The 25,670-nt window shown below is 43.0% G+C and overlaps 2 non-coding genes across 2 annotated transcripts; one reads left to right on the top strand and one right to left on the bottom strand.

Moving 5' to 3' along the window:
• Positions 1–9,557: 9,557 nt before the first annotated feature.
• Positions 9,558–9,664, top strand: LOC112085649. Its single transcript, XR_002898949.1, has one exon. It is a non-coding gene; the product is annotated as a small nucleolar RNA R71 (small nucleolar RNA).
• Positions 9,665–11,282: 1,618 nt separating this feature from the next.
• LOC112085602 lies at positions 11,283–11,389 on the bottom strand. The gene has a single exon (XR_002898903.1). It is a non-coding gene; the product is annotated as a small nucleolar RNA R71 (small nucleolar RNA).
• Between the last annotated feature and the right edge of the window lie 14,281 nt (positions 11,390–25,670).

Below are 25,670 nucleotides of genomic sequence, written 5' to 3'. Positions count from 1 at the left end.
TCTCATCTCAAAATTTTCTCTACCACTCAATGTTTCTCAAGAACTCTTCCTAGCCTATTCTAGACTCGTGATGTTCAGCTAGATCTACATGAGACCCTACTTTTGTCGCCCTAAACCCAACACTTTCTGTCAAGTTTATTCAGAAAAAGGCCTCACATCTCTCACTATAGTGTTTCAGGCTTCAAGGAAGGTTTAGTTAAAGGTATGGAACTGTCTCAAAGTGTGAGAACAGCTATTTGAGCTAGCAAAGAGTGGTAAAAGGGATAAGAGAGCTCAAATATTTTGAGGGTACCCATGAGTTCACAATGACATGCACAAGCAATGATAATTAGATTTTCAAATTAAGGTTCTCACTTAGATAAGGCTGGACTATTCAAAGCTTGATTCACTCAACAAGTTCAAAGCATGGATCAGTCTTGATTTCATTCTTGTTTACATGCAGCAAAGAACTAGAAACTAGGGCAGTGAACCGAATTCTTAAAGTGATATTCTCTCAAGGAAAAACCTATCATTACTCCCTTGCATTGATGCATCCTACATGAATGTGCAACTAGACTCAATCCTAAAAATGAGAATGCAACTACATGATCATTTTTTTGTGGAAATTTTTCAGATTTTTCAATTTCTTTTTTTTCATATGCACTTAGATGAAACTACATGAATGCATGCAAGAATGTGACTCAAGACTCAAAGTGTAAAATAAGAACAGAGAAAACATGATTATTAAAAGATGAAGCTCCTCCCCCACACTTAAACAACACAGTCCCTTGTGTTATAAAAGCATGAGAAAGGAGTGAAAACAAAACAAACAAGTAAACTCCAAAAAGAAAAAGAAAATCTACATGCATATTTACAAGGTTTGGAGTGTTACCTAAGAGATGTGGAAGTCAGACCCCAATGAGTAAGAAGGGTTTGAAGTGTGACCGGATGGTGTCTCCCAAGAGTGATGGCTTGCCTCATCAGAACCGTCGTCAAGATCCACCCATGTTGTGCCATATGTGACCAGGGCTGTGCAGTTCATTGAACTCTCCCCAACTTCCTCTCTGTTCCATGGTGAAACCGGTGCTGGAGACCCACCTTTGCAAGGGTTTTCAAGCTTCTTGATCCGCTTCTTCATCTCCTTGATGCACTTGGCCATCTTGTGGATGGTTTTTTCTTGGTACTTGCACCATTGTTGGAGAATACCAATCTTTTGTTGAGCTCTAAACCCTGAAGTGCCTGGCTCCTCCCAGTTGTAATCATCAAAGTGATACCTGTTTCCACCAAAACGTTTTTGAGGTGGAGGCAGATCAGTATCTTGAGCACCAGCAGCAATTGTGGTAGCATCTTCAGCGGTTGCTCTCTTTCCCTTGGAGGCTTCTTCTCTGCAAGCTTGCTTGTATGTTAGGATTGGTGGATCAGTTTGGACATTGTACAGCTCCTCCTTCAACAAGAAGAAGTGAATATTCCTCTTAACTTGGACTGTGGTGATGGAGGGATTGGGCAGGAGAGTTTGTGCTGGCTCATTAATGAGAGTCTTCAAGTTGTAAACTACCTTGGCACCCACTCTTCCTTGAAGGAAACCAATCTTACACAAATGTGCTTCATTAATCAGATCAAACCTTGCCTTGTTCTCCTTGAATCTGTAACCCTTGGCCTTCAAGATCTTTGTTACCACCCATCCATGGGTCAGCTTTGCATCTTGCTTTGTAGAACCCCAAATGCACTTCTTGTAAAACATCAAAGACCTTGCTAATTGAGAGGCAAGGCAAGGTGTGTAAGCATACCCTTCATAGGGTTCCCCATCTTCAAGAGTTGGCATCAACTGTTTCAGCCCCACACCAAGAAGCATCAGATCACCTTTGTGAACTCTTCCAACATCAACCTTGAAGTAGAAGCTGTGAGAGAGAATCTTGTGCACATATCTCAGAACTGGATTCCTTATCCAAGAGGACTTAGCTGTTCCAGCTGTGTACTTCCCAGAAGCAAGTGATCTCCATAGAAGTTGAACATCTTCTTTTCTGAGATTGACCTGGTTGGAGAGAGGAACATTTCTAGGTGTAGAAAACCCAAAAATCTCATTCAATTCTCTGAATGACACTGAATAGTCCTTTCCTCAGTAAACTCCACATGTCCAAGCCCATCTCCTTGAAGAATTCTTGAATCCCTTGGGTAGTACATGAAAGCTTCAAAAGAAGCGAAGCACTCTTGAGACTCCTCTTCATAAGCGATCTCTCTCATCTCCAAAAGTGACTCAATACCCATGTTCCCAAGCAATGTTTTGACATCTTCATAGATGCCAATATTTTTCAGAAAGTCCACATCAGGGAACCTCCCTTGCTGGTTCTCTATCTGTTGAAACTTAGCCAGATAATCAGGTGTTTCTGGTTCAGTTTTCTTGATCCTCTTTGATCCCTCTTCAATGGTGCCTTGTGAACCACCAGCTGAGCTGCTTGAGTCACTTTCAGTCTGTTCACTCTCAGATACCACAGCCAACTGTTTCCCCTTTTTCTTGGAACCAGAAGCAACCACCAAAGCTTTCCCTTCATGCCTTGTCCTTTTTGGCGCTGGATCACATTTTCCTTGCTTTGTGGCATTCCTTGCTCCTTGACCTTTTTCTCTTGGCTGTGAAGACCCTGAGACCAAACCCTTGCCCTTGGATGCAATGCCCTTCTTCTTTCAGTCATCTGCCAAGAGATTCTCAAAAACAGTTTTAGTACAAGAACAAGCTTCACAAAATTCTCCAAAATTTTGAAAAAATTTGTTGCAAGAATCGATTTTAAAACCACATGAACAGGTTTCTCAAGCCAAGCATCAATCCAATAAGTTCATAGCAATGCAAAAACGAGAGTGCAAAGCAAGGACTCAGCAAGAACCCAATTCATTTCTTTTTAAAACAAAAAATCAATTTTTTTCATAATTACTTGCAACAATTTTCAAAACTCAAGAACAAGGAATCACCAACAAAGTGCTCTGTTTTCCAAGACTATCTAGCACCCTAGCATTTATAAAAAATAATCCCAAGGTCTAAAACAACCTATCAAAATCGATTCCACACCTTGAATTTCAAAAATCACCATTAAAGAACATGGAAAAAGATGAATTTTAACAGAGTGAAATACCTTGGGATTAAGATGCAACGAGTTTGAAATGCACTCAGGAAGATGTTAACAACTCAAAAACGAGCTCAGAGCACTTTCAATCAACAAATTTGGTGGAGAAATGAGAGAGTTATGATGAAAACAATGGAGAGAAATGAGAGAAAGAGTTGCAAACTCGTGTTTATGGTGAGGAAGAGAGAGTGTGGGACAGGTTCAAGCCTTTGGACTGGTGGTCAATAGATCTATTTTGACCAGTCAAGGATTTGACCCGTCCTTTTCTCGTTGACCGGCCTCCTTTCTCTCCTTGTGTGACCTGGAACCGTCGGGACCGAGCCGCACGACCGTCTCGGTGTAGAACCGGAATGGTTTTTGTGCGACTTGGTCACTCTCTTTCTATCCCACATGCCCAAGTCACAGTAAATATGCTTCAGCTCGGTTTGATCTCTTCTCCATGCTGCGACCTGGTTCCATTGTGACCAGCTAGCACGACCAAGTCGGAGTGTTTTGCGATCGTTTGTGCGACTTGGTCTTGCCAGTTCCCAGGTCGCATGACCAGGTCGCACACTCTCAACACTTAGGTGTCTCAGCATCTCCTTTTTTTTTGTGCGGCCTGGTCTCTATGCTTCCCAGGTTGCAAGACCAACAGGGAGTGAAATGCGAACCACCCTGCGGCCTAACTTCTTTGTTCCCAGGCCGCAGCTCCATCTCGCAGGATTTTTGACTTAAACTCCTCTGGGTCCCCTCCTTTTTTTGTGCGGCCTGGTCTCCATGCTTCCCAGGTCGCAGGACCAACTCGGAGTGTATTGCGGATCATCGTGTGGCCTAACTCCTTTGGTTTCAGGCCGCAGCACCAACTCGCATACTTTGGGACATAGATACCTCGGCCATTCTTCGTTTGGTGCGGCCTGGTCTCCTTGCTCCCAGCCAGCACGACCAACTCGGAGTGAAATGCGAATGGACGTGCGGGTTAGCTTCTCTTGTTTCAGGCCATAGCAACTACTCGCAGAACCTGGGACAAAAGACACTTTGGACTTCTTCTTTTTCGTGCGGCCTGGTCTTCTCTCTTCTCAGGTCGCAGGACCAGGTAGGTGTGAATTACGAGTGTTGCTGCGGCCTGGACTCTTGGACACCAGCTAGCACAACCAACCCGCAGGATTTTCCACTTAGTCACCTTGGCCCCTTCTTCTCCTTTGTGCGGCCTGGTCCTCTTTCACCAGGTAGCACGCCAGGCCGGTGTAAATTACGAGTCCTGCTGCGACCTGGGCTCTTCTTGCACCAAGCCGCACATCCAGGTAGCACTCAGGCGTCCTCCAAGCTTTTCAAACCTTAAACACTTCTCTCAGCCCTTTCACATGCTCTGTCCCATTTATCACTAAGCCATGGCCTCCAAAAATCACCTAGAACCTGAGACCAACTCACAAAACCCATCAAAAAGTTCTAAAACACAAAAGAAAAGAGAAGAAATCAAAAGAACTATGTATAAAGATAAGCTTGGGGTGTCTCCCAAGAGCACTTTGTTTAAAGTCTCTAAGTTTGACTTTGGAAACCTGTTTAACAGGCTGGAGGTGGATCAAGAAGGGGAACTGTTGTAGCTTCCTCCTTCCTTTGTGAAACCAAATAGTGCTTGATCCTTTGGCCATTTACCACACACTCTTGACCTTTCTTTCCTTCTAACACAACAGCTCCATGTGGCCTGACTTCAATAACTTTAAAGGGACCAGACCATCTAGACTTAAGTTTTCCTGGAAACAATTTAAGCCTAGAGTTGAACAGCAACACCAGATCTCCTTCCTTGAACTCCCTTTTCAGAATCTTTTGGTCATGCAGAGCCTTTGTCTTTTCTTTATAAATCTTTGAGCTCTCAAAAGCCCCAAGCCTTATCTCTTCAAGTTTATGGAGTTGAATGACCCTTTTCTCTTGAGCTGTCTTGATATCAAAGTTCAGCAACTTCACAGCCCACAAAGCCTTGTACTCCAACTCAACAGGAAGGTGGCAGCTCTTCCCATATAGCAGATTGAAAGGTGATGTCCCAATAGGAGTTTTAAAGGCAGTCCTATAAGCCCACAATGCATCATCTAGCCTTTTGCTCCAATCTTTTCTGCTTGAGCTAACAGTCCTCTCAAGAATGGCCTTGATCTGTCTATTAGATACTTCAACCTGGCCACTAGTTTGAGGATGATAAGGAGTAGCTACCTTGTGTTTCACTCCATGCTTTCTCAGCAATCCCTCCAGAGTCTTGTTCACAAAATGAGATCCTCCATCAGAGATAACAACCCTTGGAACTCCAAATCTTGGGAAGATAATGCTCTTGAACAACTTCACTACTACCTTGGAATCATTGGTAGGGGAAGCAATGGCCTCAACCCGTTTGGACACATAGTCCACAGCCACAAGAATATACTGATTCCCATAGGATGAAATGAAGGGCCTCATGAAGTCAATCCCCCAGTAATCAAAGATCTCAACCTCTAGAATTGGGCTTTGAGGCATCTCACTCTTCTTTGATATGTTCCCATGCCTCTGACAGGCATCACATGCTGAAACAACTAGCTGAGCATCTTTGAACATTGTGGGCCACCAAAACCCACTCTGAAGAACCTTGGCCACAGTCTTGAATGCTCCCATGTGACCCCCAAAAGCTGAACCATGACACTCTTGCAACACAGGTTGCATCTCCTCCTCAGCAAGACACCTTCTATACAGCTGATCTTTGTTCAGGACATAGAGGTAAGGCTCATCCCAATGGTATCTTTGGACATCTCTGAAGAACTTCTTCCTGTGGTAAGCATCTCTGAAGATAGCTGACTATATCAGCAAACCAGGGCATCCTCTTCTATTGAATGCTATCTACTTCTTCAAACTCCAAGTAGGAGTGGAGCACCATCAGTGATTCCTCAGGAAGACTGTCATTAAGAGGCACTTCAAAGTCTATTCTCAGCCTAGAGAGATGATCTGCAGCTCCATTCTCTATGCCCTTCTTGTCTTGCACTTCCATATCAAACTCTTGAAGTAGAAGAACCCATCTTAACAGTCTTGGCTTGGCATCTTTCTTGGTCATCAGATACATGAGTGCTGCATGATCAGTATATACAATGACTTTTGATCCCACCAGGTAGCTTCTGAATTTATCAAAGGCAAAGACTATTGCCAGCATTTCCTTCTCAGTGGTAGCACACTTCTCTTGTGCAGAGTCAAGTGTTCTACTGGCATAGTGGATAACATGTAGCTTCTTGTCTTTCCTTTGCCCAAGTATTGCTCCAACTGCAAAATCAGATGCATCTGTCATAACCTCAAAAGGAAGTGAGCAGTCTGGTGCCTGGACTATTGGTGCACTGACTAATGCATCCTTGATCATCTTGAAGGCCTCTTCACATTCAGCATCAAAGATGAAATCAACTTCTTTACACAACAGCCTTGTCAAGGGCCTGGCAATTCTTGAGAAGTCTTTGATAAATCTTCTGTAAAACCCTGCATGCCCAAGGAAAGTCCTTATCCCTTTGACTGAAGTGGGAGTTTGCAGATTTACCATCACTTCCACCTTTGCTCTGTCAACCTCTATGCCCTTCTCAGATATCTTGTGCCCAAGAACTATTCCTTCCTGCACCATGAAGTAAGATTTCTCCCAGTTCAACACCAAGTTATGCTACTCACGTCTCTCCAAGACCTGTGACAAATTAGAGAGACAATCCGAGAAGGAGGAGCCATAGACACTAAAATCATCCATGAACACCTCCACCTTCTCTTCAATGATGTGAGAGAAAATATGCATCATGCAACGTTGAAATGTGGCAGGGGCACTACAGAGACCAAAAGGCATTCGCCTGTATGCAAATGTGCCATAAGGGCATGTGAATGTTGTTTTCTCTTGATCTCAGGGATCTATGGGAATTTGGAAGAACCCCGAGTACCCATCGAGAAAACAAAAGAAGGGGTAGTTTACAAGCCTCTCTAACATCTGATAATGAAAGGCAAAGGAAAATGATCCTTCCTAGAGGCTGCATTGAGCTTTCTATAGTCTATACACATTCTGTGTCCTGTGACAGTCCTAGTAGCTATCAGCTCATCCTTCTCGTTTTTAACCACTGTGATCCCACCTTTCTTGGGCACAACATGAACAGGAGACACCCATCTTGAGTCAGAGATTGGGTAAATTGTCCCTGCCTCAAGAAGTTTTAGTATCTCCTTCTTAACCACTTCCTTAAGGTTGGGGTTAAGACGTCGTTGATGCTCAATAGAGGACATAGATTGGTCCTCTAGGTGAATCATATGGGTGCAAATGTCAGGAGAGATCCCTCTAATATCAGCCAAAGAATATCCTATGGCTCTCCTGAACTTTCTTATCTCACTAAGCAATGCACTCTCTTGATGCTCTAATAAGCTATCATTGATGATTACTGGATATGTGGAGTTTAAGCCCAAGAAAGTATACCTGAGCCCTGTTGGTAGAGGCTTGAACTCAACAGGGGGTGCATCAGCCTCATTCCAATCCTGGTCCAAGCTGCTTTGGCTGGTGTCTGATCTTTTGATAGCAAAAACCTCAGAGCCACTTTGTTCCAGTTCCAAAAACCTTGTCTCAGGACCCAGCTTTCTAGCATTGTCCAAATACAACTTGTACCCTTCACTTGCTTCTGCTAAGAGCCCATTGTCTCCTTGTTCTTGAGTTAGAGCAGCTTGAAGAGGATCCTCAGTGTTCAGCTCCTCAAGCAACTCATCAGCTAACTGATCCATTGTCTCCACATAGAAACATTGACCTTTAATGGTGGGTTTCTTCATCATCACATCAAACTTGAGCTTTTCAGACCAAAGTTGAAGCTCTATTATCCCACCTCTCACGTCAATTATGGCTCCTGCAGTGGCCAAGAATGGTCTGCCCAAGATAAGAGGATCAACTGGCTCCACATCCATTTCCAGCACAACAAAATCTGTTGGAAACTCAAAACCACCTATCTTAACAGGTAGATCTTCCAACATACCAACAAGCAATCTAACTGATCTATCTGCAAGGATAAGAGAGATCCTTGCAGGTTTGAAGACTCTAAAGCCCAGCTTCTTTGCTATGGAGAATGGCATCAAGCTGACTGATGCTCCTAGATCACAAAGACATCCAGAAAATAGAAGAGGTCCAATGGCACAAGGGAGTGTGAAACTCCCTGGATCATTCAACTTTCTTGGAATGGACTTCTTCTGAATGATAGCACTGCATTCATGACTTAGTACCACCATGCCTTGAAACTCTTTTGTCTTCTTCAGAATGGCATCTTTCAAAAACTTACCCATCTTTGGCATCATTAGGAATGCATCAATGAGAGGCATTGTGAGTGGTGTCTTATTGAGTGCCTTCTCAAATACAGCTCTTGCCTTGTCCACAAGTTGCTTCTTAAATCTCCTTGGAAAAAGGAGCTTGGGTTGGTATGGAGGTGGTGGCACATATGTCTTCTCTGGTTCAGGTTCCTTTGCTACCTCTTTACCTTTTTCTGTCCTTGGTTTCTCAGCAACTTGATCATCCGTTAAGGCTGCCTCCCCCTCTATTTGATCATTGTCCTCAATGATCACATTGTTGTTCTCAATACCAGGTAACTCCTTTCCACTCCTCAGTGTAATGGCCTTAGCATATTCCTTGGGGTTGGGTTCTTGTTTTCCTGGTAGGTGACCTTGGTTCCTTGAGCTTGAGGCCTGGTTCTGCTTTAGTTCCTTGATTTCCTGCTGCATGGCTGCATTCTGGCTTGCAAATATCTGCTGACCCTGAAGTAGTTGTTGCAGAATACCAACCATATCTGAACCCATCTGTGGCTGCTGAACCGTGTGTGGCTGAAACTGTTGTTGACCGGCGCCTGCTGTTGGAACTGTGGTGGACCAAACCCTGGTGGTGCCTTTTGCTGCTGTGAACTGAAACTAGGACCTTGAAATGGTTGCTGTTGCTGACCAAAACCCTGATTCTGAGCAAACTGATTCTTAGGTTGAAAAGACCCTTGAAAGGTGTTCTTGGGAACAAAGTACTGTGGAGCTTGAGAGTTGGGATAGACCTGGTCTTGTGGGTTAGCTACATTGGGGTTCCTGTAAGAAAGGTTCTGATTGGCATTACCATACTGATATCTCTGGAACCTCTGATTCCCAATGTAGTTAAGCTCCTCCTGGGTGAGACCTTCTTCACTTATGTTCTCAAAGATTTGAGAAGGTTCCTCATACTCTCAAACAAAATGCATTGGCTTCTGAGTGGTGAATTTCAACTTGTCCAATTCACTCCTCAACTCCTTAACTTCCCTAGTGAGCCTCTGTTCTGAGCTTGAACCTTCAGATCTATTTGATCTGTCATAGTCTTCACCATAAGTATCATTGCTCATTGCTAAGTTCTCCACTAGCTCTAAAGCAGCATGTATCTCTTTTCCCAGAAAGTTCCCATTGGAAGCAGTATCCAGCTGGTTTCTAATCTTGGGAAGAGCTCCTCTATATAGTGTGCTGAGAAGAGAAGCCTCACTAGACCCATGGTGTGGGCATTGGTTTGTGTAGCTCCTGAATCTCTCATATGCTTCACCAAAACTCTCATTGCTGTGCTGAGTGAAGCTAGAGATTTGGTTCCTCAGTTTTGCAGTTCTTGAGGTGGAGAAGAAGTTAGATAGGAAAGCTTGCTTGCATTGCTCCCAGGTTTGAATGGAGCCTCTTAGAAGATTATTTTCCCATTGGTGAGCTTTGTCACCAAGACTGAATGGGAATAATCTTAGCTTGAAACTGTCTTCAGAAACTCCATTAATCTTGGTCAGGTCACACACTTTATCAAATTGATCCAAGTGTTCCAAGGGATCTTCCATTGCTAATCCATGGAACTTTGAGTTCTGGACCATATTCAACAAGGATGCCTTCACTTCAAAGTTGTTGTTTTGCACAGGTGGTGCCTAATACCAGCTCCATACTGATGAGCATTGGCCCTGTCATTCTCTCCAACATAGACTTTGGGTTGCTCAAATCTTCTTTGCTGGTGTTGGAAGGGCTGATGTTGGTGGTGCACCTGTTGTCTTTGCTGTACATTGGCCTGATGCCTCTGTTGATGAGCTGGAGCTTGTCCCTGGTGGACATAAGCTTGTTGGTGGTGCACCTGTTCCTGATGAACATTACCCTGATTTAACCCTTGACCAACTCCATTACCAGCTCCATTCCTTCCGACGAGCTTACCTCTCTGCTCACGCATCCGAAATCTATGATTCCAATTGCTCTGGAACCGTGATCTAGTCTTCTCCAACTTTGATGAAGCACCCGACAGATGAGTCGGACCGGAAGGATCCCCGGACAGGCGATTTCGGAAACGTGTCTGCACTGGAGATTTTGGCGCCGTTGCCAAATTGTGGATTGTTTAGCATTAAGCTCTGATCTATTCTTGAGATCAAGTGCATACTTTCTTGTTTTTACTGATTACTTTCAAGTTCTGTTTGTGATTTCAGGTGCATGCACACCAGGTCTAGATCAAGAAGCTGTGGTCCACCTTTCCCTCTCAACGACAACATCAATCTTTTGGTACCAAGGAGGAGAAGGGACAGACGTGGAAGACAGATTGGTCAGGCTGATATGGAAGAACAAAGAGAGCACGTGGTAGACATAGAACAACCAGCTCAGGTGCAACAGGCTCAGGGTAATGGAGCTGGTAATGTAGCTGGTCATGGAGTTGGTTAGGGGTTACATCAGGGTAATGTTCATCAGGAACAGGTGCATCACCAACAAGCTTGTGTCCATCAGGGACAAGCTCCAGCTCATCAACAGAGGAATCAGGCCAATGTACAGCAAAGACAACAGGTGCACCACCAACATCAGCCCTTCCAACACCTGCAAAGAAGATTTGAGCAACCCCAAGTCTATGTTGGTGAGAATGACAGGGCCAATGCTCATCAGTATGGAGCTGGAATTCAGGCACCACCTGTGCAAAACAACAACTTTGAAGTGAAGGCATCCTTGTTGAATATGGTCCAGAACTCAAAGTTCCATGGATTAGCAATGGAAGATCCCTTGGAACACTTGGATCAATTTGATAAAGTGTGTGACCTGACCAAGATTAATGGAGTTTCTGAAGACAGTTTCAAGCTAAGATTATTCCCATTCAGTCTTGGTGACAAAGCTCACCAATGGGAAAATAATCTTCTAAGAGGCTCCATTCAAACCTGGGAGCAATGCAAGCAAGCTTTCCTATCTAACTTCTTCTCCACCACAAGAACTGCAAAACTGAGGAACCAAATCTCTAGCTTCACTCAGCACAGCAATGAGAGTTTTGGTGAAGCATATGAGAGATTCAGGAGCTACACAAACCAATGCCCACACCATGGGTTTAGTGAGGCTTCTCTTCTCAGCACACTATATAGAGGAGCTCTTCCCAAGATTAGAAACCAGCTGGATACTGCTTCCAATGGGAACTTTCTGGGAAAAGAGATACATGCTGCTTTAGAGCTAGTGGAGAACTTAGCAATGAGCAATGATACTTATGGTGAAGACTATGACAGATCAAATAGATCTGAAGGTTCAAGCTCAGAACAGAGGCTCACTAGGGAAGTTAAGGAGTTGAGGAGTGAATTGGACAAGTTGAAATTCACCACTCAGAAGCCAATGCATTTTGTTGGAGAGTATGAGGAACCTTCTCAAATCTTTGAGAACATAAGTGAAGAAGGTCTTACCCAGGAGGAGCTTAACTACATTGCGAATCAGAGGTTCCAAAGATATCAGTATGGCAATGCAAACAAGAACCTCTCTTACAGGAACCCCAATGTAGCTAACCTACAAGATCAGGTCTATCCCAATTCTCAAGCTCCACAGAACTTTGTTCCCAAGAACAACTTCAAGGGTCTTTTCAACCTAAGAATCAGTTTGCTCAGAATCAGGGTTTTTGTCAGCAACAGCAACCATTTCAGAGTACTGGTTTCAGTTCACAGCAGCAAAAGGCACCACCAGGGTTTGGTCCACCACAGTTCCAACAGCAGGCGCCGGTTCAACAACAGTTTCAGCCACCAACGGTTCAGCAGCCACAGATGGGGACAGATATGGTTGGTATTCTGCAACAACTACTTCAGGGTCAACAGATATTTGCAAGCCAGAATGCAGCCATGCAGCAGGAAATCAAGGAACTGAAGCAAAACCAGGCATCAAGCTCAAGGAACCAAGGTCACCTACCTGGAAAACCAGAACCCAACCCAAAGGAATATGCTAAGGCCATTACACTGAGGTGTGGAAAAGAGTTACCTGGTATTGAGAACAACAATGTGATCATTGAGGACAATGATCAAACTGAGGGGGAGGCAGCCTTAAAAGATGATCAAGTTGCTGAGAAACCAAGGACAGAAAAGGGTAAAGAGGTAGCAAAGGAACCTGAAGCAAAAAAGACATATGTGCCATCACCTCCATACCAACCCAAGCTCCCATTTCCAGGGAGATTCAAGAAGCAACTTGTGGACAAGGCAAGAGCTGTATTTGAGAAGGAACTCAATGAGACACCACTCACTATGCCTCTCATTGATAAGTTTCTAATAATGCCAAAGATGGGGAAGTTCTTGAAGGATGCCATTCTGAACAAGACTAAAGAGCCTTAAGGCATGGTGGTAATAAGTCATGAATGCAGTGATATCATTCAGAAGAAGTCCATTCCAAGAAAGTTGACTGATCCAGGAAGTTTCACACTCCCTTGTGCCATTGGACCTCTTCTATTTTCTGGATGTCTTTGTGATCTAGGAGCATTAGTCATCTTGATACCATTCTCCATAGCAAAGAAGCTGGGCTTTAGAGTCTTCAAACCTGCAAGGATCTCTCTTATCCTTGCAGATAGATCAGTTAGATTGCCTGTTGGTATGTTGGAAGATCTACCTGTTAAGATAGGTGGTTTTGAGGTTCCAACAGATTTTGTTGTGCTGAAAATGGATGAGGAACCAGTTGATCCTCTTATCTTGGGCAGGCCATTCCTGGCCACTGCAGGAGCTATTATTGACGTGAGAGGTGGGATAATAGAGCTTCAACTTGGGTCTGAGAAGCTCAAGTTTGATGTGAATGAGATGATGAAGAAACCCACCATTGAAGGTCAATGTTTCTATGTGGAGACAATGGATCAGTTGGCTGATGAGTTGCTTGAGGAGCTGAACACTGAGGATCCTCTTCAAGCTGCTCTAACTCAAGAACAAGGAGACAATGGACTCTTAGCAGAAGCAAGTGAAGGGTACAAGTTGTATTTGGAAAATGCTAGAGAGCTGGGTCTTGAAACAAGGTTTTTGGAACTGGAACAAAGTGGCTCTGAGGTTTTTGCTATCAAAGGATCAGACACCAGCCAAAGCAGCTTGGACAAGGATTGGAATGAGGCTGATGCACCCCTGTTGAGCTCAAGCCTCTAAACAGGGCTCAGGTATGCTTTCTTGGGCTTAAACTCCACATATCCAGTAATCATCAATGATAGCTTATTAGAGCATCAAGAGAGTGCATTGCTTAGTGAGATAAGAAAGTTCAGGAGAGCCATAGGATATTCTTTGGCTGATATTAGAGGGATCTCTCCTGACATTTGCACCCACAAGATTCACCTAGAGGAACAATCTATGTCCTCTATTGAGCATCAACGACGTCTTAACCCCAACCTTAAGGAAGTGGTTAAGAAGGAGATACTAAAACTTCTTGAGGCAGGGATAATTTATCCAATCTCTGACTTAAGATGGGTGTCTCCTGTTCATGTTGTGCCCAAGAAGGGTGGGATCACAGTGGTTAAAAACGATAAGGATGAGCTGATAGATACTAGGACTGTCACAGAATACAGAATGTGTATAAACTATAGAAAGCTCAATGCAGCCTCTAGGAAGGATCATTTTCCTTTGCCTTTCATTGATCAGATGTTAGAGAAGCTTGCAAACCACCCCTTCTTTTGTTTTCTCGATGGGTATTCGGGGTTCTTCCAAATTCCCATAGATCCCCAATATCAAGAGAAAACAACATTTACTTGCCCTTATGGCACATTTGCATACAAGCGAATGCCTTTTGGTCTCTGTAATGCCCCTGCCACATTTCAACGTTGCATGATGCATATATTCTCTGACATCATTGAAGAGAAGGTTGAGGTGTTCATGGATGATTTTAGTGTCTATGGCTCCTCCTTCTCGGATTGTCTCTCTAATTTGTCACAGGTCTTGGAGAGATGTGAGCAGCATAACTTGGTGTTGAACTGGGAGAAATGCCACTTCATGGTGAAGGAAGGAATAGTTCTTGGGCATAAGATATCTGAGAAGGGCATAGAGGTTGACAGAGCAAAGGTGGAAGTGATGGTGAATCTGCAAACTCCCACTTCAGTCAAAGGGATAAGGAGTTTCCTTGGGCATGCAGGGTTTTACAGAAGATTTATCAAAGACTTCTCAAGAATAGCCAGGCCCTTGACAAGGCTGTTGTGTAAAGAAGTTGATTTCATCTTTGATGCTGAATGTGAAGAGGCCTTCAAGATGATCAAGGATGCATTAGTCAGTGCCCCAATAGTCCAGGCACCAGACTGGTCCCTTCCTTTTGAGGTTATGACAGATGCATCTGATTTTGCTGTTGGAGCAGTACTTGGGAAAAGAAAAGACAAGAAGATACATGTTATCTACTATGCCAGTAGAACACTTGACTCTGCACAAGAGAAGTATGCTACTACTGAGAAGGAAATGCTGGCAATAGTCTTTGCCTTTGATAAATTGATATGTTCATAATTTGCATCATTTAGGTCGCATAAATCATTCCAAATCATGTTTTATTTCATGCATTTTAGGTCCTTAGGGTTTGTTTTAGAACTTAGGAGATGCATTAGGTCCCAATGAGTCTTTGCATGTTTTGAGTGTCTATCAGGTGAATTTGGAGCTGAAAAGATGAATCCAAGAGGTGGAATGGTGAGCAAAACTTGAAAAGTGACAAAAATTGGGTCTATGGAGGTTATCGGCCATTCTCGCTGGCCAGGAAGGTTTTGTCGACCATTTTCACGTACCGCGGGTGGACTTTGTCGACCAAAACACGTACCGCGAGTGAAGTGTATCGGCCAAAATCTCCGGGTGCAAACATGTCTCAGAAATCGCCTGTCCGGGGAACCTTCCGATCCGATTCAGATGGCGGGTGCTTCATAGAATTTAGAGAGCATTGGATCACGGTCTCATAGCAAGTGGAATCGTGGAATTCGGACGCGTGAGAAGAGAGTTAAGCTTGTCGGAAGGAACCCCTATCTCGCAGGTATTCCGGACCGAGCAGATCAGTTCTGAAGGATACGAAGGACGGTGCACTTCCAGGCCGATTCAGTTTCCGGGTCCTTCATGAGAATCAGAGACATTTGAGTCGTCTTTCCAGAACGTCCAAGAGCATTCAATTCGGATCTATGAGCAGGACGATACGGTCTCCGGAATGGACACATGTCTAGACGCCTCTCTCTGGTCGTGTGCATGCATTGCAAAGATGTGCCCTCCAGGAAGCCTTACACTTCCCAAGCACCGAAGCTTCCTTCACCAAAGGTGGAGACAAATGAGTCCTCTGTCTTCTGCAACCGAAATCATTCAATTTCGGACAAGTCTCCAGGAAGTTACACTCTCCGGAATGCGAGATGGTCCAGACAGCCCAGAATGACTAAGTTAAACATGCCGCGATGGAATGCCACGGTCCACACTTGGCCGTGGAAACTTTTGTGCACCCTCGGCCAATGACACGATCTTCATGCCACGGTCTACACTTGACCGTGGCAAACATACACTTGGCTGAGAAGAACTTTGCAACCATTCGGCGATTGACACGGCCTAGATGCCACGGTCTGAGGCTTGACCGTGGCAACTCCTGCAAACCTTCGGCGATTGGCACGAGCTGAATGCCACGGTCTGGGACTTGACCGTGGCAAATGAACAATTGGCTGGAGACAACTTTTACACAGCTTTGGGTTTTGGCACGGTTTCAATGCCACGGTCTGAGACTTGACCGTGGCAAACAAATACTTGGCTGGGAAGGATTTCACATACATGCGGGTTTTGACACGATCTGAATGCCACGGTCTAGGAGCTTGACCGTGGCAACCTTTACACATCTTCGGCGTTTGACACGGTGACTTGCCACGGGTTCCAGACGAAGCTTGATCAGACCGTGGCATCAAAAGGAACCAAGAACACAAGTGAAGATTTTGACACGGTCAGGATTGCCACGGTCACACCAAGAACACACCAGACCGTGGCAAACCCATCTTTGCCCACCAAGGCCGGGTCAGTACCCGGTTTGTTCTGGGTTGACCCGGGTCGCCCAAGCCTCCTTTATAAGGTTTTTAGACCTAATTTGTAGAGAACCTTGAATCTACTTTTAGTCTTCTTTCCCCTTTTGTGAAAACCTAATTAATACACTTTGTTTTAGAGAGCTTAATATCGATTTTGAAGTTTCTTTTTATCCTGTTCCATCATTTCTTATCATCAAATCAAACTTCTAATCATGATTAACAACACATCTTGCAAAGGATTTAGTGTGTTGATCATGATTAGTGAGTAGTCACCTTAATGAGGTTCTAGATGTGTAGGTTAGGGTGCTAAAGTGTTAGATTAGGCGTGCTTAGGGCTAGATTCATTGATTCATTTCTCTAAACAACTGTTCTCTATGCTAGATCCTTGATAATCACTTGAGATCTAGATTCTGGGAATTTCATGCACCAAAAGTGTTTGATGAAATTCCTGAAAGAGTTGTATTAGAGGTTTAAGCATTTTTCTGCATGATGATGTATTGTTATTTGCTTGAATGATCATTGAGAACTGTTTATTAATGCATATTGATGCATATTTCACAAATGGGAATTTGGTTTGAAAATGGATTAGTATAGGGGTTAATACCTTCATGAGAGGATTAACCTAGATTAGAGTTCTTAATCATTTGAATCATGTCTCATCATTGTCATTAGCATTTATAGTTTAGCACCAAGCACTCTAACCAACTATCATGTCTAGAATCTCATGCCTTCATCATAGTATATTCACATCATTTGTCATTGCTTAGTTCTTGTTTTTTCATTGTCATTAGTCTTTAATCCAGTTTATGTTTGTAGTTGTCTCTAGATTAATCAAAACCCACTCTTGTTTACTTGAATTAAGAACTTGATCATATAGCTTAGTGTCTATCACCACATTCTTGGATTGATTAACCTCTTTGTGCTACATTGACAAGGGGATTGATAGCCCTGAGACCCTAAAAAGTCTTATCTATCATAAATTCAGAAGCTACCTGGTGGGATCAAAAGTCATTGTATATACTGATCATGCAGCTCTCAGGTATCTGATGACCAAGAAAGATGCCAAGACAAGACTGTTAAGATGGATTCTTCTACTTCAGGAGTTTGATATGGAAGTACAAGACAAGAAGGGTATAGAGAATGGAGCTGCATACCATCTCTTTAGGCTGAGAATAGACTCTGAAGTCCCTCTTAATGACAGTCTTCCTGAGGAATCACTGATGGTGCTCCACTCTTACTTGGAGTTTGAAGAAGTGGATAGCATTCAAGAGAAGAGGATGCCCTGGTTTACTGATATAGTGAACTATCTTGCTTGTGGATTGGAACCACCTGAATTAGATGCTTACCACAGGAAGAAGTTCTTCAGATATGTCCAAAGATACCATTGGGATGAGCCTTACCTCTATGTCCTGAACAAGGATCAGCTATATAGAAGGTGTCTTGCTGAGGAGAAGATGCAACCTGTGTTGCAAGAGTGTCATGGTTCAGCTTTTAAGGGTCACATGGGAGCATTCAAGACTGTGGCCAAGGTTCTTCAGAGTGGGTTTTGGTGGCCCACAATGTTCAAAGATGCTCAGCTAGTTGTTTCAGCATGTGATGCCTGTCAGAGACATGGGAACATATCAAAGAGGAGTGAGATGCCTCAAAACCCAATTCTAGAAGTTGAGATCTTTGATTGCTGGGGAATTGACTTCATGGGGCCCTTCATTTCATCCTATGGGAATCTGTATATACTTGTTGCTGTGGACTATGTGTCCAAATGGGTTGAGGCCATTGCTTCCCCTACGAATGATTCCAAGGTAGTAGTGAAGTTGTTCAAGAGCATTATCTTCCCAAGATTTGGAGTACCCAGGGTTGTTATCTCTGATGGAGGATCTCATTTTGTGAACAATACCTTGGAGGGATTGCTGAGAAAGCATGGAGTGAAACACAAGGTAGCTACTCCTTATCATCCTCAAACTAGTGGCCAGGTTGAAGTATCTAATAGACAGATCAAGGCCATTCTTGAGAGGACTGTTAGCTCAAGCAGAAAAGATTGGAGCAAAAGGCTAGATGATGCATTGTGGGCTTATAGGACTGCCTTTAAAACTCCTATTGGGACATCACCTTTCAATCTGCTATATGGGAAGAGCTGCCACCTTCCTTTTGAGTTGGAGTACAAGGCTTTGTGGGCTGTGAAGTTGCTGAACTTTGATATCAAGAAAGCTCAAGAGAAAAGGGTCATTCAACTCCATAAACTTGAAGAGATAAGGCTTGGGGCTTTTGAGAGCTCAAAGATTTATAAAGAAAAGACCAAGGCTCTGCATGACCAAAAGATTCTGAAAAGGGAGTTCAAGGAAGGAGATCTAGTGTTGCTGTTCAACTCTAGTGTGGTTCCTAAAATCCACACTCAAGAATTTGAAGTGTTTTGTGAATAGAAGAAAGATGGGCAAGATGGGCAAAAATCTCGAAATAAGCACAACGATGTAAATAAGACAAGATTCGATGAATTGGATTTATATTGATGAATATATATGTTTACAAGGTGTTTAGAGAGAGCTTCAAGAGCGTACAAAGTCTCAAATGAGTAAAATAGTGAATAATGAATTGTGTTAAACCTAAAACTCCAGTCTTTTTATAGCATGAGTCGTACTGGAGCGCTCCGCGATCTCCAGGCTGATAGACTTTACTGCTCCGCGATCTCCGGGTTAGCATGCTTAACAACTCTGTGTATTTCGGGCAAACGTGCTCCGAATATCTTGGGATCTTCAAGGATAACGATTGACCTGTTCAAATCTTCTCTATCGAACTCCGTGAATCTCGGGGTCGCTAGACTAACAGCTTGTAGCTTGAGGTCGTAGCTCGAGCTCGCAGACCATCAGTACACCAAGAGCTCGTAGCTCGCAGTACGCACTTTATTAGGACTAATGAGTCTTTTATGTTAGATTCAACATATGCTTTTGGTTATACTTTTCTGGGAAGGATTTAGTGCTAAATCCAACACCAACAATTGCCCCCTAGCCCTTTAAGTGAGATATCGAGCTTGAAGGGCGAAAAATGCTTATGAAGAAATATGATTCTCTTCCTCTTCGACTGTTGAACTCTTTACTTTTTATCATTGTTTTTGTTCTTTTGGTTGCACTTTGGTACCCGGGATGGTTTTAACCGTATGCTATTTTTAGTCTTTTGGCCCTAAGGGGACCTAAGTTTTAATTTGCTTCCTTGCTTTCTTGATTTTTTTGCGACTATTGTTCGAGCTTGTTTACTCTTTTAGTCTGTTTGAACTGTGGAGCATATGATAATTGATTTTGGTTTATCAATTAATACCTAGAATTTTGAAGAAGGGGTTACGACTATTCCTTGTTAAAAATGTGCCGAAGTGATAACCATACGATCGTTTTGGAGAGATCGCGTAATGGTGTGGAGTAGCGAGTAACGAACTGTGATAGTAACTTTATTTTGTAAGCGCTAAGTTACTCAGCGAGCTACGAGCTTAGTGATCGTTTGAATAGATCATTTAATGATAACTTACTGCGAATAACGGATTTGTTGAAGCTTTGTTTAACATCTTCGTTAATCAGTGAGCTACGAACTATAAGTTATGAGACCATTTTAAGAGGTCGATGAGATTGTTCGGCGCAATCGTTACTTAGCGGGCTTAGAGCCTCAAGCTGTGAGATCGTTTTAAGAGATCGAAAATAAAAAGTTTTGGAACAAGGGTTTTTATTCACAAAAATTTGGTTACATACATTCTTACAACTTGTTTGAGTATGTAAAGATAGTGGCTGGACTCAGTGTCGAGCTGTTTAGACTTGTTAGCTGCAGTGTGAGTTGTTTAGACTTGTTTAGTAAAGTCGTGTACAGTGAACTATGAACTGCGAACTACTTGATCGTTTTAGGAGATCGGTTTATGTACAACGAACTGCAAATAGTGAGCTATGTGGAGTTTCTTCAATAAAGTCGTGTATAGCGAGCTACAAGCTGCGAGCTACATGAGACTCCGTGAGAGTTTTGACAGTTTGGAGGTCGCTAGGTGAAAATTGATCAGAGTTTCAGGTTGTTTGAGGCCGTACAATGAAAGTTTAGACCGTTTCAAGGTCGTGAGATTAAACTCTGTCAGAGTTTGGGCCGTTATGAGGCCATAAGCTACGAGGTAAAACTTGGTTTTACGTATTGTAAATTTGTAGTGCATATATCTAAAACGGAGAAGAAGAGATTTCTTTACCAACATAAGAGCGTTTCGATGACTGCTGGCTCGGTCAAAGGGGGTCGAGTTGAATGTTTGATTTCGGTGGCTGGGCTCATTGTTTGAGTTGCCTACGTACTCTGCAAAGGGATCAAGCCTTAATCGTAGTTCCATTATCTTTGTTGCTAATTTGGTTAGCGTTGAGATGTAAATCACATGGGGTGTTAATCATGTGTACTATTATTAAAAGTGTTAACTTTTAAATCGGTTCTTTGCTTCGTTCTTAGGACCATCGAACGTAGTTCGGAACGATTCTTTGGGTGTTTCTCCTATGGGAGATATGAGTACGACTTGTTGAGAATTGTCATTTCACAAATGTTTAAGTTCTAGATATGCATTGGGTAGCATATTTTCTAGGCTTTGCGAACTATCTTTCTGAATGTCTCTGAAAGTGAGAATATTTTCCCTTGAGCCATCACTTCTATTCAGCTCTCAATATATAATACAAGATGTACAAATCAATTACGAGAAGTTAGGGATCCGAATATGTACAAAAGGAAACTAAGTATTTGACAGACTAAATCATATCTTATCACCCTCCCTCAGTTGCAGCGTGGGAGATGACACGCCTAAACTGGTTTTGAAATCATGAAACAGAGAGGATGGGAGACTCTTGGTGAATATATCTGCAAGTTGGAGAGCTGACGGTATGTGAAAGACTCGCACTTGACCCATGGTGATTCTTTCACGAGCGAAGTGGATATCAATTTCAACATGTTTTGTTCGTTGGTGTTGAACCGGATTGGAGGAAAGATACACCGCACTGATGTTATCACAGTACACTAGCGAGGCTTGAGTGAGAGGATTGTGAAGCTCTAGAAGGAGGTTTCGTAGCCAGCAAGTTTCTGCAACTGCATTTGCTACAGCTTTATACTCGGCCTCTGCACTTGATCTGGAGACTGTGGGCTGTCTTTTTGAAGACCATGAGATGAGATTGTCGCCCAAGAAAATTGCATATCCTGAGGTTGAACGTCGGGTATCTGGGCATCCTGCCCAATCGGCGTCGGAATATGCGGTGAGCTTCATCGACTGTTTCTTTAAGATCTGGAGACCTTGTTGTTTTGTGCCTTGAATATACGGTAGAATGCGCTTCAAGGCTTTAAAGTGAGATTCTCTTGGGTCGTGCATATAAAGGCAAACTTGTTGGACTGCATAAGTGATGTCTGGCCTGGTAAAAGTAAGATATTGTAGTGCCCCTGCTAAACTTCTGTACTCTGTTGGATTTGGAATAGGATCACCATCAGTTTGACTGAGTTTGGAGCTAAGGTCGGCGGGTGTACTGCAGGGTTTGCAGTCCTCCATTCCTGCACGTTTTAGCAACTCCTCTGCGTATTTTGATTGTGTAAGGAATAATCCGGTGTCGTTGAATTGTGCTGCTATTCCAAGAAAGTATTGAAGCCTCCCCATGTCTGTCATCTCAAACTCAGCTTTAAGAGAGGTGATTAAAGAGTTGAGGAGTGTCGACGAGGATGCGGTGAGGACGATATCGTCAACGTAAAGCAGAAGATAGGCGAGATTGTTGTTGTGCTTGTAGACGAACAGAGATGCGTCACACTTGCTTTGAGTGAACCCTTTAGAGGTAATAAAACTGGTAAAACGAGCATTCCACGCGCGTGGTGCCTGTTTTAAACCGTAGAGGGATTTTTCGAGTTTGCAGACATGATCAGGTCGAGAAGGATCCACAAAACCTGGAGGCTGGAACATGTATATCGTCTCATCAAGGAAGCCGTGTAAAAACGCATTCTTAACGTCTAACTGGTGAATTGGCCACTCTCTAGCAACACCAACACTCAAGACTGTTCTGATTGTCGCTGGTTTCACTACGGGGCTGAACGTCTCCTCAAAGTCAATTCCCGGTTCCTGTGATTTTCCATTAGCAACAAGCCGTGCTTTGTACCTGGCAAGAGAACCATCTGCATTGTACTTATGTTTAAACAGCCACATAGAACGAATGATGTTAGTATCACGAGGTCGAGGCACAAGACTCCAAGTTCTAGTTTTAATTAAGGCATTGTACTCTTCATGCGCTGCGGGATTCCAATTTGGATCTTGAAGAGCGTCAATGTGACTTTTGGGAAGAGGTGATGGAGCTTGAGTATGGAGGGAGAGAATTTCTTTGGGTTTTCGAATCCCATGTCTAGATCGGGTGGTCATGGGGTGACTGGGAACAGGGCCTGCTACAGAAGGGACAGTTGCAGGGGGTGGAGGCAACGTCACTTGTTGCAGGTGTTATAGGAGAATGAGAGATTGGTGAGGATTGAAGGATTTGTCGAAAGAGAGGAGATGGAGCTGTATCATCTTCTAAGAAATCATAATTTGTGTTTTTAGGAGTTTCATTTGTGAGATAAGGAAAGATAGATTCATCAAATGAAACATGTCGAGAGATTATGATTTTTTTAGTTTTGAGATCGAAACAGAGATAGCCAGAGTGTTGAAGAGGATAACCCAGAAAAAGACAAGGAACAGATCTAGGAGAGAGTTTTGAGAGGTGATTATGGTTAATATTTGGGTAACAAAGACAACCAAATACACGAAGATGAGAATAAGATGGAGATTTGTGAAAGAGAATTTCGTAAGGAGTTTTGTTGTCAATGGCAGAGGACGGTAAGATATTTAGAATGTGAACAGCTGTATGTAAAGCTTCAACCCAGAAAGTAGGAGGAAGATTAGCTTGAAAGACAAGAGATCGAATGGCATTGTTTAACGTGCGAATCATACGTTCAGATTTCCCATTTTGTGGGGATGTATGAGGGCATGAAAAACGAACTGTTGTGCCTTGAGATGCGAAGAAATCGCGGAACTGAGTGTTATTGTATTCACCACCGTTGTCACATTGGAACGATTTTATGTCTTTATGGAATTGTGTTTTAACATAGTTTGCAAAGTGCAAATATTTGGAAAACACATCGCTTTTGTGAGGAAGGGGATAAACCCATAGAAAATGGGAGTGGTGATCTAGGAATAACACATAGTATCGAATGCCACTTAGACTTGGAATTGGCGATGACCAAACATCAGAGTGGACTAAATCGAAAGGAGCATCAACAGATTTATTTGAAGCAAAGAAAGGAAGTTTTATTTGTTTTCCAAGTTCACAAGCATTACATGACGAGATGCTGTGTTTATTACAGGGAAAAACAGAGTGTGAAATTAAAGAATTCAAAGTGTCATTGCTTGGATGAGCTAAACGCTGATGCCAAACATGGAAAGGAACAGAGATGAAAGCTGAGTGTTGCGGAGAAGCTTTATTGGTGGAAGGAAAATCGGGATAGAGATCACCGGTACTGTCACTGCGGAGTATTATTCTCCGAGTTTGAAGATCCTTCACAGTAAAACCGAATGGGTCAAATTCAATAGAACAAGAGTTATCTCTAGTAAATTGACGGACAGAAATGAGATTTTTGATTATGGAAGGGGTAACAAGAACATTTTTAAGAGACAGAGATCGAGTTTTAGAAGCAATAGAGAGAGAACCAGAAGAGCTGATTGGAATTTGAGACCCGTTACCAACAACGACTGATTTTCCAATGCCAGAATTAAAAGAAGACTTAAGAATACCTGGGTTGGCCGTGAGATGCGCTGTAGCACCGGTGTCCATGTACCACTGGTTGTCAGTTGGATCTGTGAGAGTCATTTTGTTGAAGGTGAGGCAGTGAGTGAGGAACAAGTCCCTCCAAGCATCGTAGTTGTGGTCGTCCATGTCGAGAGTGATGGAAATGTGCAACTTGATGTTAGTGACACCATAGGCACGTTCAAGAGAGGCTGGATTAGCAGCCATTGAGACAGAGAGTTAAGAAATGGAAAATTAAGAGACAGAAAAGAGAAAAGAGTTTGAGCGAAAGCAAGAGAGAAGGGAAGAGGTACAGATCTAGAAGGCGTCTGATACCATGAAAGTGAGAATATTTTCCCTTGAGCCATCACTTCTATTCAGCTCTCAATATATAATACAAGATGTACAAATCAATTACGAGAAGTTAGGGATCCGAATATGTACAAAAGGAAACTAAATATTTGACAGACTAAATCATATCTTATCAGTCTCGAATGACCCAGACTGTGAAATATGGATGACTATGGGGGAGTTGTCATGACCGCGATTGGGAATGTCGTGGGATTTTTGCGGGCAGACGTGACCTGGGGTTAAAGTTAATCTTTGATTACCTTGTACCAGGTCTTCTATGAAATTCTTTATTAGTCCCTTGATAGCAGATCGAGTTTGATCTTATATCGAGTTTTTGATGGAGTTTGATCACGGACTGAACTGATCGTAGGTCTGGAGACGAATTTTGTCTTGTACTGGTTGAGTTACGAACAACATTTTCTTTCGTGGAAGATTCCAAGGTTAGTTGAAATTTTGTCTTCTTCCTGATATTTGGATTCGCGAGTGTATTAACTCGAAGAAATCATCCATAAGGGAGAATAGTTGGTGGCGGCTTATGGCAAGTGGACGATGCCTACTCCCAGCTCCGTTTTTTGTTTTATTGGATCTTTGTGATTATTTTGATTTTGGTGATTCCTGTTTCGATAGGTATTGAATATCTAAAACAGATACGAGCTAGGTAGAGTTAGCTTTGATTTTCTTTTTTTTCTTTGATCGGATAGATCAAGATGCGCTAACGTATAGCATTTCGCAATCTATGATTGGGGTATGGCCCTACCGCCCACCGAAAATGCGTGTAAGCACGCAGATTCTTAGGAACATGCGGAGGTGTAATAACCGACTTCGTCGAACAAACGCAAATGCTAAGTTCTTTGAAGACGAAGAAATTCTCTTTCCAGCTTGAGAGGTGCTGTCACTGCCGACCTCAAATTACTTATCTTCTGGAGCTTGAGAATTGTTCTCGAGATAAGTAATGGGTTTAACTGGCATGTATGAGCTGGAAGGTTTGAACATCGTTTGAGAGCTTCTCTGGATGAAGTCTGTTTGTTTTGTGGCGAATGACTGTCGATCTGTCGCAAAAGCGAAGTCTATTAAGTGCAGGAGGCGGTGCCAATGCCTACCTCAAAAGACCACCATAAAAGGTAAGCTTTTAAATCTGGTCAAGACATAACAATTGTTTGTAAACTGATACGGGGTCTCGATTTGTTTTCATAGACGGTTTGAATCACACTCGCTTTAAAATTCAAGGGAGTTTAAGTATTTTTCTCGAGCCAAACA

This window comes from Eutrema salsugineum, unplaced genomic scaffold, assembly GCF_000478725.1.
Source record: "Eutrema salsugineum unplaced genomic scaffold, Eutsalg1_0 scaffold_3, whole genome shotgun sequence".
NCBI lineage: Eukaryota > Viridiplantae > Streptophyta > Magnoliopsida > Brassicales > Brassicaceae > Eutrema > Eutrema salsugineum.
This window is presented reverse-complemented; position numbering and strand designations above follow the sequence as displayed.